Raw genomic sequence first — 15,345 nt, forward strand, 5'->3', positions numbered from 1 at the left:
CGAGGAGAGAGAAAGACTAGAATTGGAGAGAGAAGCCATAGAAGCTGTGAGCAAGATGGGAGAGAAGAACAATAATTACATTAAAGTGTAAAAAAGATATGAAAAATTACATGTCCTCTCCTTTTATACCAATGTTAGTGTGACATGGAATAACATCAATATTATTTTTTACACTAAATCCTTATTCCTAGCTTCTTACATGGAGATAAAAGGGAAAGCCAGGGTTCATGAAAAATAACCATAGCTTAGTCTTCTCTAAACTCACTAACCTCCATTTTGTTTAGGTTACTTCAAAATTAGTCTCCAAAAAGGTCATGACATGCTAAACTAGCATCTTGACCACCATTTCTTTCACAACCTTATCAATAGTCTCTAGAATGATCACAGTTAAGAATGATAAAGCTTGTCTAGCCACAATTTATGATGTGACCACACCTTGTGACCAAGATCCAACTGTAGCTCTCTCCCCTTCAATTGTTTGTGACTAAATGCTAACATGAAAATGACTTTCTAAAAAGATCAATATCCATGCTCTAATACCAATGCAAAAGAGCGAGACTCCATAGCGAAAGAAATACCAGAAATAGACTCGAGAAAATAGGTTAGCCATGATCAAGATTTTCATAGTCTATGAGTTGAATATTAATTTGAAGTATTACACCATGAAAATTGATAGGGGTAGCATGGAACTCACCCCTTGCAATGGTGGAGAAAGGTGCTCATTCCTTAGCTATGGTGGGAGATCCAAAAATAGGAATCCTCAAGAAGGAGATTTTATTAATAGTAAAAAGATAATAGGCACGAGTTTCTCCTAGCTTCATGTATCCCCCACTCTCTATACCACTAAGTACTATGCTTTATTACATCATTCTAATGATGGATAGCAAGTAAATTGATCCTTTGAAATGCACAGTGCAGGTGGCGGGCACCCATCAGCATCACTTTATTATTTATTCTTTTAGTGACATATAAAGGAAGGCATGATCACACATTGTGACTGTTGGAGTTCCCATTTGGTCTCTCTCTTTCTTGCTCTTGCTCTCCCGCCATAGCTCTTCTAAGAAAGCTTCGATCCGTCTCACCTTTCAACTGGTATTAGAGCATGGTTGCTTGAGCATTCCAACTTGGTTTGTGACTCCTTCAACTTCCCATCGATTACCTACATGTGCACATAGTAGGAGACAACTGGTATCAGAGCATGGTTGCTTAAGCATTCCTATCAACTAGTATCAGATCAGGGTGGTCGTCTAGCTCTAGTAGACCATCTCACTACAGGCTTTGCTGCATGTCTAGTAGCCTGTCCAATACCCTGGCCATGTGTACCAAATACTAATGTAGGCTGTCCAACTGGCTATGTAGGAGCACATGGCTCCTCCTGGGATATAACCCTGCTTATCTCTACCACCTTCTGAGGCACCCTATGTATTACTACATTGACAATACCCACCACTGCACACTATAGGTGGCGAGCACCTGTCACCGTCAGTTTATTCTTTATTCTTTTAGTGACAGTTTGAATAAAGTAAGGTCGAGTCACACATTGTGACTGTTGGAGTTCCCGTTTGGTCTCTCTCTCTCTTTCTTTCTCTTGTTCTCCCACCATAGCTCTTCCAAGCACGCTTCGGTCCTTCTCACCTTTCAATTTAAGCCTTGGAGACTAAGGCTTATATAGCCTTTGCCTCTCCCCTCCTCATTCATTGATCTTTGCTTCCTTTGCATCCATGCTTTGCTCCATCATATTAATTTAGGATCAACATCATACCTTTTGTTGGGTGTGATCTTTGCATGATCATGTTGACATGGAGCATGATCGTGATGATGATGATGTAGGTAATGACACTTGATAAGGATGTCATTGTTGACATCCTACTCATGTCTTTGATACCGATGGGAGGGAAGAAATATCCAATGATGTAATTCTTATTGACCTTTTATTAAGGTTATTAAAATATCTCCCCCTTAGGGGAATCAAGATATCCTCATCTCGAGAGAAACTAGGGTTATCATTTTCCCATGGTAAGTTGGATCATACAACTTGTGGGTTAGAACCAACCATGCTTTTGTTGTGCTCCTCTAACTACATACAAACATTCAAACTTCAATACAATACTATGAATTCAAAAACATATTTATTACAATGGATGGTATAAGGCTTATTGCATCAGGATCATGACTTTTATTTACTTTGATGCCATCATATATGTTTTAAGCATCAACTATTGTGTTAGAGGATTACAAATTTTACTTCCTTTAGTCTCTAGCATCATTTTATAACCTAATAGTTTTTGCACCCTATCCCTTATTATAAGGATGTTGTGAGAGAGCGTATTTTGGCCACCTGTTAACATAGTGTAAACTTGTACTGCATTTTAGGTGTTGGGACTAATGGGAATGTGAAGTTGGAAGAATTGGGAAGTTTCCAAGATAGAGCTTTCATGGTTAGTAGCATTCTTATCCAGTGGCGTACCATATAACATGAACCTTTTTATAGATCTACCATGAAGTCATGTCTACAACATGCATGACAACTAATATGGAAATTTTGGCATTAATTAGTGACAATGAGTTTGCACACATTTTGGCATTGCATTGGAGATAATGAGTCTAGGTACATTGCGAAGGGACATCATCTTGGTGTATAGTCTAGTAGGGTTGTATTTGTGAGCCATGTTGAGATTTCTTAGGTCAAAACCGAACTATCAAAATATAGGTTGGATTCAATAAATATGTATTTTGGTGGTCCTCCAAACCTTTTATTCATGAAATCAAAACATATAGATCCACTTTTACATATTACATATATTGTCTATTCCAAAATTAGCATTCATGCACTACGTTTTTCATTTAGTTTTTAGGGAAATGTTTATGGTGATGTCACTTTGATGAAGATGGCGGCCCAATCATGTATGTTTTTCATGATTCCATACAATCATGTGCTTGGGTTTGTAGGCTAGCTTGGTAGAATTTGTGTGTGAGGATGGTATGAGTGGTGTGCAATAGTGATCATGAAGTGGCAAGCTCGTGGGTTGGAGGGTAATGGAATTATGCAGAGCGAGTTTTTGATGGGGTTATCTTGATGAAGACAAGGGCATTTAGGATGTGCGAGTGAGGGCTTTGACAAAGATGAGGACAAAGCTATGCATAGTGCTCCGACTCTCCAGGAATCCTTCACACATGGCTCTATTGAACATGAGAGCTAGTTGTCCTACCATGAAGCCCTTAGCATGAATCAAGTGCTTGGCTATAATCCATTGTGATCCTATGCCATCATGTGCCTTTTCTCTATTAATTCTATCAATATCATCTCAAACCCTACTGTTTATAAAAAAAGGTTGTGGTCTCTAGGCAAGGCTTTAGTGGATCAAGGATAGGAGGATGACTTGCTATTGCATAGAGACTGGGTGCACATTGCTCTCATGTATTGCGGGATGTTATGGATGTGGTGGGAAAATGACATTTGAAAAGCCTCTGAGCCTCTCTAGAATCCAGATTCAAGAAAAACTTCTACAAGTCCTACAAGTCTCTCCCCAACTTGGCTAAGAATGCTCTCTTCTTCCACCATATGAGCCATTTGATGAGTAGTTATGCCTATCAATGAGTAGTGGATGGACTCTCTTTTTTGTGGCACTTATCATCATATCAGCTATTTTGAGGTATCACCTTGATGGAGGCTCTTTGTTATGTAGGCTATGAGTGTAGGAAAGATGCACTTGCTATTGTGTGTAGAGCCTCGCTGAACTATTGTGTGTGTGTGTGAGAGAGAGAGAGAGAGAGAGAGAGAGAGAGAGAGAGAGAGAGAGAGAGAGAGAGAGAGAGAGAGAGAGAGAGAGAGAGAGAGAGAGAGAGAGAGAGAGAGAGAGAGAGAGAGAGAGAGAGAGAGAGAGAGGGGAGAGGGAGAGGGAGAGGGAGAGGGAGAGGGAGAGGGAGAGGGAGAGGGAGAGGGAGAGGGAGAGGGAGAGGGAGAGGGAGAGGGAGAGGGAGAGGGAGAGGGAGAGGGAGAGGGAGAGGGAGAGGGAGAGGGAGAGGGAGAGGGAGAGGGAGAGGGAGAGGGAGAGAGAGAGAGAGAGAGAGAGAGAGAGAGAGGAGGTTGCACAAGACTATCACATCATTACCATACAATTGTTGGTTTCTACCATATGATTTCTCACTATTAGCACATGATTACAACTAGCACATATGATTGCAATCTTTAGGACATGATTAGTTGTACTTCTTATCATATCACACAATTGCTATGCGCACGATTGCCAAGTCAACTACTAGGATGAACCCATAAACTACTTCAAAACCCTAAGCTCTAGTAAATCCTCTAATATATTAAGTGTGAGTATGAAAAGAATTTGATTGTACCAATCGTATCACAATTACTTAGGACTTGAAAAGGCTAAAAGCTAGCTAAGCACAAGGACGTTAGGACCATAATTCAACACAATTGCAGTGAGTAGAAGAAAGTAAACATGGTTGATTGTGCATAGTTGTCTAAATTCTAAAGTCAAGAGGTAGATCAACCAAGAAGAAATTAGAAGCAATAGAATCTAAAAAACTAACAAGGTCTAAGCAAGGACTCAAACTTTAGACCTTGAGATTGAAACCATAAACCCTAAAGAACCGACTTAAACATAAAAATTTCAAGGCATACAAACCTTTTAAAAAACAAAATCATTAGAATGTCACTCTAAATGAGACCTTACAAATAAGCTCCAAGGAACACTAAACTAACGAATGGCTAGACCTACATATGCAAGAGAGATCAAGGAACTTAGCCAAGGTATAAGCAATACACCAAAGATCCAAAACAAACAAGCTCTCAACAAGCTTTAGACTACCTAGAAGAATAAAGAAAGGCACTAGGATATCCAAATGACCTAATCTTGTAGGAGAACAACAATGAGCAATTAGGCTAACCAAGAACCAAAGAACATAGGTGCATGTGCTCAACCAATGGATTAGAGATTCCAACTCCCAAGGAAAGTAGGACTCCTAGACTTGAATGCACCTTCGAGGTGGTAGAGGCCAAAAACATTTTCATACAAATACTAATCAAAATAATCATTGAGCTCATAAACCTAGAGACCAATAAACGTGAAGCTAACATCATGGAGAGTGGAAGATACATGGAAGCAGGTATCCCTAGGGAACCTATGAAAATCCTTGACTAGCTTTAGTGATCCATCTAATTTTTTTGACCTGAGCAGAATGACCTAAGAGGCCATGTAAGAGAGACCCAAATACTTAAGAGCCAAAAGTAAGAACACCCTAGAAAACCAATAGAATTAACCATTTGCACATAGTAGGAGACAATGGAGACATAGAATGAAATTGATGAAATCAAGAGACTGGTTTGGGTTGGCATGACCTTCCAATGATTCTTTGTTAGCATGCTACAAATTGGATCATGAATAGTCAATACACTACTCACAAGCTTGGGCATTGCACCTAGAACCATGTGTTAGCCAAACAACTAGATAAGCACATATCACAAAGCCTCTACAACCTCATAGAGAAATTTGAGCAAGTTTGTGATGCTAAAAACCTCACAATGGTCTCTAAAAGAGCATAAGATTTTGGGTTGTGCCTAGGCAAGAAGGGACAGATGTGATTCATAGGCCTAGATGCCACACAGAATTCATCCTTTTCAACTCTTAATTATCATGCACTTCAAAGAGGCTAGGCATGGGGACAACCTCATAGTATGGCTAATGAGAGTAGAGGAGCAACATGGAGACAAATATGTGAGACCATGTCTCCAAGGTCAAGTTGACTGTAGCCTAGCTAATAATTGATTCATGGTCAAATTCTTATCTTTACTAAAGTGGGATCCATCAAATTGAAAAGAATCCTCTCTCAACATGTCCATTTGGTTTTTGTTAGCTACCTCCATAGATAATAGGCCATTGTTCTTTTTAAACCCCAAGAAATTGTTGCACCTTTTTTGCAAAAGTTATGTCATGCGGTGCTGATCTATGGGACTTCATCAGATTGGATTCGATGAATGTTGAAATTGTAGTGCAAAGATTTGATCTCTCAGGTAAAGAAAAGACTAGTTGGTTTTGGTGTTCTCAAAGTAGAAGCCAGATTGGCTCACTTCACCTAAGAGGAAGGTTTATTTTATTTGGAAGAATATTTGCATCTAAGATATTCCCTTTTCAAAGGTTAACTTGCCAGCCCTAGTCAGAGAAGATTGGGTGTTGAAGGCTCATGCCTTTTGGAGCATACATAACCAAATTTAGCAACCCCTAAGTTGAGAATTCTTATATTAGCCACTTGGAAAGCTACCCCTTTGGCAAGTTTAATCTCATGCTATGGAGAATAATAATCAATAAGCTTCCTATGAGAAGTAGGCTTGGAAAGTGGATGCCTATGGATACCCACTACCCACTTTACAAACATTTTGTGAAGGATATGTCACCCCTTTTGAGGCCTACAAGTATACTCAAGGAATTTCTAGGAAGTCCAGTACTAGTAGCTAAGAAGAGCACAGTGCATGATGTAGTCTCTGGAGGATGGTGATGCTTTCCAAAAATGGGAGAATGCCATCACTATTTTTATGCATGATAGGTCATTAGATATGCAACTATTTTGAGTTTTATAACTGGGTATTATCTTTTCTTAAAGTTAAGTCTAATGACAAAACTAGAAAATTGTCATTATTAAGCTACAATGCTCAGTGAGAGCATGAATTGCTTCTTGTAAGGTCGTATGTATTACTTCAATGTAATATAGACGATACACATTCCAAAAATATTATATAAATAAAAGAGTATAGACTCACTGATTGTAACATACCCGCCTTTATTACGTGACGAGTAACATTTTAGTAGTCACCTGGAGTTTACCTTCCAGTCATTGCCATCCGTACTCTAACAATAATGATATAACCCCAGTCTACCGTGTAGGGGAAGCGTCCTACTGTTACCCACGGAGGACCAACCTAAAGGTTCCTAATTGACCTAACGGTCACCTATCAACAATTAGCTCACATTCAGAGGTGTCCTTTGAGAGGCTCCTTGTCTGGAAGGAGTGATTCCCAATACCTTGGTTCATGGAGTACAACACTTTTTTCTAGTAGCAGACTAAGAATTTATGAAATCTCTTGTAGTGCTTTGGCACATTCGCCATACCTTTCTCCTAAGATAATTTACAGTTCGGGTTCTGAGACCAAACCCTAGGTAAGTTAGCGAATCGGCCCTTCCTAGAGTTTCTTCCTAGCGTTTGTTTTTGGGAAAACCTCTCAACTAACTGAGACCACCTTGCAATAGGACTGGATTTATTGGGAATCCATCAACCCGCTTCCCTCTATGGAAGTTCTTAGTTATCTAATTACCTACCACATTATGTGAAATGTATAAAAATAGCTTTATTAATTAAAAACAATCCTTTTATGCACAATTGTTCATTTGCGTAATTTACTCATGGACATACAATCAAAATAAAACAAATTCACTCATTATGTTCTATAATGTGTGTTCTCCCGCCCATACATGAGAAAAATTACAATTTCATGTGTTGCCTCATTCGACGCATCTGCATGTCACCAAGATCAAATCCACCTATAGCTAGGATTTTTAGGTGTCCCAAGTGGAACTTGGGCCATACAGGGGACCAAGTAGTTCCTATGTGCGTAAAGGATTTACTAGCCAGAGCCCCCCTGGCACCCTAACCACCTCTTACTTAATGCGATCCCTGCTGGAAGACCTCTCGCCATCGGAGTCAGTCCATGCTTCCGCGGCGGAAAAAAAACATCCCTTCTTGGTATGGGGATTCAGTACCTATCCTTGGGGGAGGTATATGGCTCCTTAATTTTTATCTGTTCCAATACTTAATTCAATCAAGATTTAATCTAGAACATCACAAACAAAATTGATGTCTTCAAGCAGTTATGACTTCAATCAATCATGCAACTTTCAAGTGATGATTAATCTAGTAGCAATAGATACTTGAATTTCACATAATAAACTCTTCCCCTTGGAATTTAACTACGGGTATCTAGTTTTTGGGGTCTCTAACTTCCCAGTTTAAGGTTTATTCTTGTAACCAAGTTTATTGGCCTTAAGTTAGTTTCTTTAACTTAGAGATATTCCGGTCTTAAAATCTTCTATCAAAGCTTCTAGATTAAACTATATTCTTAACTAATTTCTTCGGGGTTTGTTCTTAATAAATCCGTCTTGAAAAATTCATCATGATTCCTTTTGAGTTCTAGAATTTTGTAGTTTTTCTAATAGTTTCTAGCCTATAAGATATTCTAATAATTTACCAAATTAATACTCTAAGATTGTAGTATTTCTTAAGAGACTTATCTTAATTCTATTGAATTCAGATAGATTTTTTTTGAAAAACCTGTGGTATCACGATTGGTAAAGGGTTGTTATACGCACCCATGACTCCATGACTCCTGTGCTCGCAACTCCAATTGTTACTTCCACGTTAGTAGGGTCATTCACGATTTCAGCTTTTGAATTCTTTTTCTTTGGGACCATGATGGAAATATGATTCGTAGAAGAAGAAGAACATTGCAATAATACCGGTTGGCAAGGGTGTAAGACTCTTGATGATGGTGATGATTATTGCGGGATTCAATGATGTAGGCCTCATGGAGAGCAATACTTATCTCTCTCTAGTAGATAGAATAGGGACGAGAGTAGAGGAATGACTTCTAACTAGATTGATAGAATAGGGTAATGTTCTTCAGTGTCTTCTCTTCCTTGAATTAGAGTAGAAGAGGATGAGAGACCTTCTGTGTATCCCCTTCCTTGGGTTGAATGGAACGATGTCTCTTCATCTCGCAGAATAGAGTCTCCTCCTTCTCAATCAACGCCTCATCCTCGTTAAGATTGCTCTTGTTTCCCCTCTTGGTCATCCCCAGGCCCTCAATTTATAGTTTTGCGGGGAGGGGGGGTAAAAGACAGGATGCTTGCTTTTTGTGTTTTTCGATGACATCATCGATGCAAAGAGAGAACACTTTTTTTAGTGCTTCTAATGATACCATTGATGATGTCAGAGAGGGAGCTCCATTTTTGTAGCGCGAAGATAAAAATTTACGAATCTATGGGCAAGCACTGCATGGCGCGTTGTTAGGTGGCCGTCATTCTAACGCTTATGACTAAGGTGGTGACCAAGACATAGACCTTGGCATACTTGTTAATGGGCTACGAAGGATTCGTTGGCACCATTGGATGTGTGCGAGAATCTCCCACTAGCTTGTAGGAAAATCTTCCCGAAAGGTCACCCATCCTGGCAGTGTCGTTACCCAAGTGCACTTAATTGCTAAGTGACTATCCACTAGGCTAGTTCTTTTTGTTGTTCTATACTACAAACATAGTTTTAATAAGCTAGTCTTGGGAGGGTCTCCCAAGTCTTTCTTCCATGAACTGGCATATAATACCTCATTAATAATAATAATTATCTTCATAATGAGAGTTAGTTTCATAATTAGAGCTAGTTTTAAAAAAAAACGCAGAACATAAATCAATTTTCTTTGGGATGTATATACACATTAAAATAACTAAGTAATGGTGACATTACACTGATGAATCTTGAGGCACAACAATACTTGCTTTGCTCAACTCCAACTCCTCCAATAGCAACAACAATGGTCACATTTGCATCCCGAAAAGCAAGCTATGTCCAAAGAGGTACATCATCACACCAAAAAAGAAATGAAACAAGAAGTAAGAGTTCATGACAAATTTTGTAACTAGACATGTCACTTATATGATGCATCACACCTAAGGTTACTTTTGTATCACTTTGCAATTTGTACCCAATGTAAAATTCATTGCAAGAAGCATAAGCATTGCTCAAAAATCATCATTTATGGGATGCTAATTGAGATTACATATACAACTATATTAAGATGCATCAATCAGGGATGCTTGATCATTCTATTGGCCCCATTGCTAAGTCCCCCAATTTCTTATAGTGATCTAACTTTAAGATCTTTTAGAATTTGCACTAGAGCAAGTCCAACTCTCAAATTACATATTATATATACAATACTACAACATACGAGGTGTGTACCAAAGATTTTTGTGAGATAAATATAGGGAAAAAATTAATGCAAATTTTGGCCCACCCAATATCAAATAACCATGAATATAATCTACATTTTTCTAGTAAAAGCACTGGTATATGCATCGAATTCTATGTTGCAATAAGCAATGATAAGCACACATAATTACCACAATGTCAATTTCAATGAATGTACCACTGCAATATTCTAAGAATTCCATGTTAGAGTACCAAAATATATACCCATGTTTATACCAATAATTGTAGAAAGACATCATCGCTCAAAGTTAAGCCTAAGGGCTACATCTCTATTCTCCATATCTACAATCCTTTCAGAAATGGATTATTGTTGCAACATGTATAAACCCCAAAGTATGAATAACTATGATATAGCACTTAAATGCATAACACAAAGAAATGAAAGTATATGCCCAAATGACACAAGTACTAAAAGTCATTTAAAAATGCCTCCATAAGTCATACCTCCTAATGCTAGAAGCAATCCTTAATTAAAGATCTCATCCTCGTGTAATCCCTCATCACCCTTAATATGCTGCATTTAAAAAAAAAGATCATAAGAAGTCTAGAGTGAAACATAATTGTAAGCTTGTTAATAAACAACTACATCTCCTCCCTTGAAAAATAGCTTGTCAACAAGCCATATAATCCCAGTACCCTACATAGTCTTTCTCCAACTTGGTCACTGAATGACTAGTGAGGCTATACTACAAAAACATAGACACATAATATTGAATGCTAGATGAAATAGACAGAAAATTGAAATGGTTGATCCAATCCAAAACCTAAATTGTGAATAATTTAATTAAATCATAAAAGTTACAAAGTCTACCTTGAAGGAGGCTGAGTTGTTGCACCCAAGATTTAATAATGTGCCTAGTGCAATATAGCACATGATACCTCCTTTTTCTCCTTCCACTTGTAAGGTTTTTCTCCACGGAATCCCTAATTTTCTTCCATTGTCCCTTATCAAGCCACCCAAGGCACTCTTACCCATCATGATAGGCACCATGCACCTCTTACAAAGCTAGGATATGTATCTGCAAATGCATGTATATATATGTAAGCACTAGAAAACTAGTCATTTGATGACAAACAACTGTGGGAACTCAATATATAGTCTATGTGTGATATAATCTTTGTGGGTTAGATCCTCATTTCTCCACTTCTTGACCATGATGTAGCAGTATACATATACAAAAAGCTCATGCAACCTTGCAATGAACTTTTCCCCTTCATCATTCATGATCAATTACTTGTTTATTCGATGATCATATGCAATATGTCAAGAGGGGACTTGGTGATGCCAGGAGGCATATTCCACGGTGGATTTCGTGAGGTTTTACGGTGGATTCCGTAAACTTAGATGACCGGGGCTCATACACAAAGAGGATTCTTTGTGCGAGAAGTTGATGGGGACGCCTATCCTTTTCGGGCATTTCATTAATTTAGTGTGTACATGGGTGATTCCATAGCAGGTGATTCCGCAAAATGCATATTAAATTAATAAAGGTTTATGAGTTTAGAGTGCGCACTCGTAATAAATTAAGGTTAGGATTTATTTCTAACCAGTTGATTTATTTATGTAGCTGAAGACTGCTAGGTATTCACTTTTGTCGGTTTAATTGTATTATTTTACTAACGATTGTGAATGCTTCAGTTGATGTGTAGAGATAGCAGCAGTGGCGGAGGAAAGCATTGGAGTCTAGCGAGTATTCGACCTTTGGATTATATTTTGATAGGCGCCACGCCTATATTTTGTTATGTCTATTGAGACATCGATTATTGATTATTATTTTGTATGCGCCTATGCGCACGGATATGTTATTTCTATTTGGACATTGTGTTGGGCGTGCCAGACTCTATGGGCACTGTCCATTAGCTTTATTTCCTATTTTTGTAGAAAGCAAACTCAAAAGCTAAAAGCTTGTCATATTTTTGTAAATTGGGCTATTATTGAGCATGAAGATGGAAATATACATAAAATACATGCTTTGTGAAGCGCTCACACAAGGCATGGGGGTAGATTGAACCCAATTGGTCTTTTGCTTCTTGTCGTTCATGCTTTTACATTGTTTTTTGTGCAAAAAGATAGAGTTCATTGTTCTTGGGGACCTTCCGGGATTCACTACGTGAGCATACTGCGACCGATCAGCGCAGCAGTGGTATCAGAGCGGAGCTGAGATCAAGAGCTTCCAATCGCTACCCATCTCGAGCAAAGGCGGAGCTCCAGGAACGATCGGGCTCTACAGTCAATCTCGTCGCGAACCGTCGATATAGGCAGACTTCTGGCGATCAAGAACCCCTGTTTCTACTCTCAAATCGCGAAGGACCAGGCTGTGCAGGCGGAGGACCACGCATCCTCTCCTTCATGAAGTCGTGGAAAACCAGAGATAAGCTTTCTTCATGTCATAATTAATTGCTTCAACAAGGCTTAAGATTAAGCTTAGAAGCTTTATAAAGCTTCAAGCTTCACAATTTTTCGACGTGGTATCTGAGGAGGTTCCGCGAAAAATGCGCCGTGCTGAAAAACGCCCCCCCCCACGAAATCAGTCGATGCCTTCATTAAGCTTTTCAAGCTTAATCTCTTAAGTCCAAGCTAAATCACTCCAGTCATACAAGGCAAGCAAGTTCATAAACTCCGGGTCCTGCGCATCAAAAGTCAAGTTCTGCAAGTCGACTGGAATCAAGTCCTGCAAGTTCATCAAGTCGGCCTAAGTTCTGCAAGTCCGCAACTCTGCAAGTTGGCTAAGTCTGCAACTCTGCAAGTCAGACTAGTCAACTGGAGTCAGAACTGACTAGTGCTCAAAACTCCTAGAAGGGTTGTTCCTGCGCAAAAATTCTGAACTGGAAAGTTGTTCGTGGCAAAGTGTTCTACCTATCTACAGGTTCACTGAAGTATTCTCAGCAAACGAAGACAGAAATATTGCAGATTTTCTGAAAATTGAGAAAGAAATACCAAAAAATACATAGCCTTGTAACCTTGAATTTGAGCTACGCTCATCTCGCTAACCTGATTTTGAGTGAGAAAGGTTTATTGAGTTTTACAAGATGACGACCCCACATATGGATGACCCTATGGCTGAAGACGACCTACCTGAGCCTACCATGGAACAAAAGCTGGATCTAATCATGCTGCAATTGGAAGAAGAACGAAGGGCTAGGCAAGCATTGCAAGCGCAATTGACAAAATTACAAAGAGCGTCCACCGACAAAGAAGAACCTCAAGCTGAAGATTTGATTCGACGTACCATCAACACCACTCTTGAAGCACAAACCATTCGCAAGGAATCAAAGATAAGTAAACGAAGTTTCAAATTTTGCAATTTCAATGGCATACGAGAAGGAAAGACTGTTTTATCATTCATTAGCCAGTTTGATGACTATTTCCACGAGGAAACTTATCCAGAAAAAGATAAAATCAAGTGTGTTACTAATCATTTGGTAGACAGAGCATCACTTTGGTGGACTGTAGTACGCAAGAGCATAGAATGTCCTGCTACTTGGGAAGATTTCAAGAAGAAGTTCATGCAGAATTTCCTTCCATCGCAATTTCATGAGAAGGCTATCAAGCAATGGGATTTACTTCAACAACGGGATCGTGAGCCTATTCCACAGTATACAGAGCGTTTTTGGAATGCACTCCTACAGCTACGCATGCTTGAAGATGTACCAGAGACGACACATAAGCGGAAGTATATGTCTGGACTTCTTGGACATTACTACGCTGAAGTGAACATGTTCAAGCCTGCTACCCTTGAAGACGCCATCTCACTAGCTCACGACACTGAAGATAAGTTACGCGGAAGAGATAGACGACCACAGCAATTCCAAGCCAATGGTAATTATGGATCTAAACAATTCAATTCCAATTTTAGAAGGTTTAATCCAGGTCGTTTCTCATCACCATCTTTCCGCAAGAATTGGGCTAAACCACCTGCATTACCATCCAATGTCAATCCAAATCCTAAGCCTATTCCACAAGCAAATCCAAATGTACCCAGACTTCCAGCCATTGCAAATAATGTAACCAAAGCCAAACCAATAGTATGCTATAAGTGTCACCAGCCTGGGCATCTCGCAGCAAATTGTCATTCAAAGAAGCCACCAGCACATATCAACTATCTTGGAGCCATGGACGAAGACGAGCATGAGGATATGCCTGATTTCTCTGAAGATGAGGATGATCCTACTACTACTTCCGACACTTTACCAGGTATGCCTACTCCACATTCATTATTGACTATGAAATGTTTGGTGCATGGAAAGGAAAGAACTATCTTGCATGATGACGGTAGTACTCATGACTTTATTTCAGCAAAATTGGTTTGTTTTCTTTGATGATATTTTGGTGTTTAGTCAAAGTGAGAAAGAGCATTATGAGCATTTATCATTAGTTTTTCAATTACTGAAAGAAAATCAATTGTTTGCAAATCCTGAAAAGAGTGAATTCTTTAAGACAGAAATTGAGTATTTAGGTCATATTGTATCAAAAGAAGGAATTAAAGTTGATCCTAAGAAAATTGATGCAATATTGCATTGGCCTGTTCCTAAAAATGTGCATGAATTACGCTCATTCCTTGGTCTTGCTAGTTTCTATATGAAGTTTGTACGTAATTTTTCATTACTTGCTTTACCATTAACAAAACTTCTTAAGAAAGGAATTGTTTATCAATGGACTGAAACTCAGCAGAAATGCTTTGACTTACTGAAACGTGCATTAACCAATCCCCCTGTTCTACAATTGCCTGACTTTAATAGACCATTCTTTCTAGTTGTGACCGATGCTAGCGGATCAGGAATAGGAGCCGTACTAATGCAAGACAATCATCCAATAGCATATTCTAGTTCTAAGCTGAAACCCTCTGAGCTGAAATATTCCACTTATGACAAAGAACTATTAGCAGTTGTACAAGCATTAAGACAGTGGAAACACTACTTAATGGGTTCAGAATTCATGATAAAGACCGACCAGCAAAGCATTAGACATTTACTTAGCCAACCCCAAATTTCTGACCGTCATATCAAATGGGCTTCCTTCATTCAAAGTTTTCATCCTATCATTCAATACCAACCTGGAAAAGAAAATGTAGTCGCTGATGCATTGAGTAGAAGACTTGCCATTCATAATATTTCTGTCATATCTTTTGATTCTTTGATTGCTATGAAAGATACATATCACCAGGATATTACTTTTCATTCTGATTGGCAAAAATTAGTTCAAAATAATTTTATTCTTGTTGATTCATTCTCATATAATGATGGATTTATGTTTTTTGAAAAGAGACTATGTGTTACTATTCCATTTCGATCTTTTGT

The sequence above is a fragment of the Lygodium microphyllum genome, chromosome 20 (genome assembly GCF_053477565.2).
Source record: "Lygodium microphyllum isolate KBCC chromosome 20, Lygodium_microphyllum_v1.1.10, whole genome shotgun sequence".
NCBI lineage: Eukaryota > Viridiplantae > Streptophyta > Polypodiopsida > Schizaeales > Lygodiaceae > Lygodium > Lygodium microphyllum.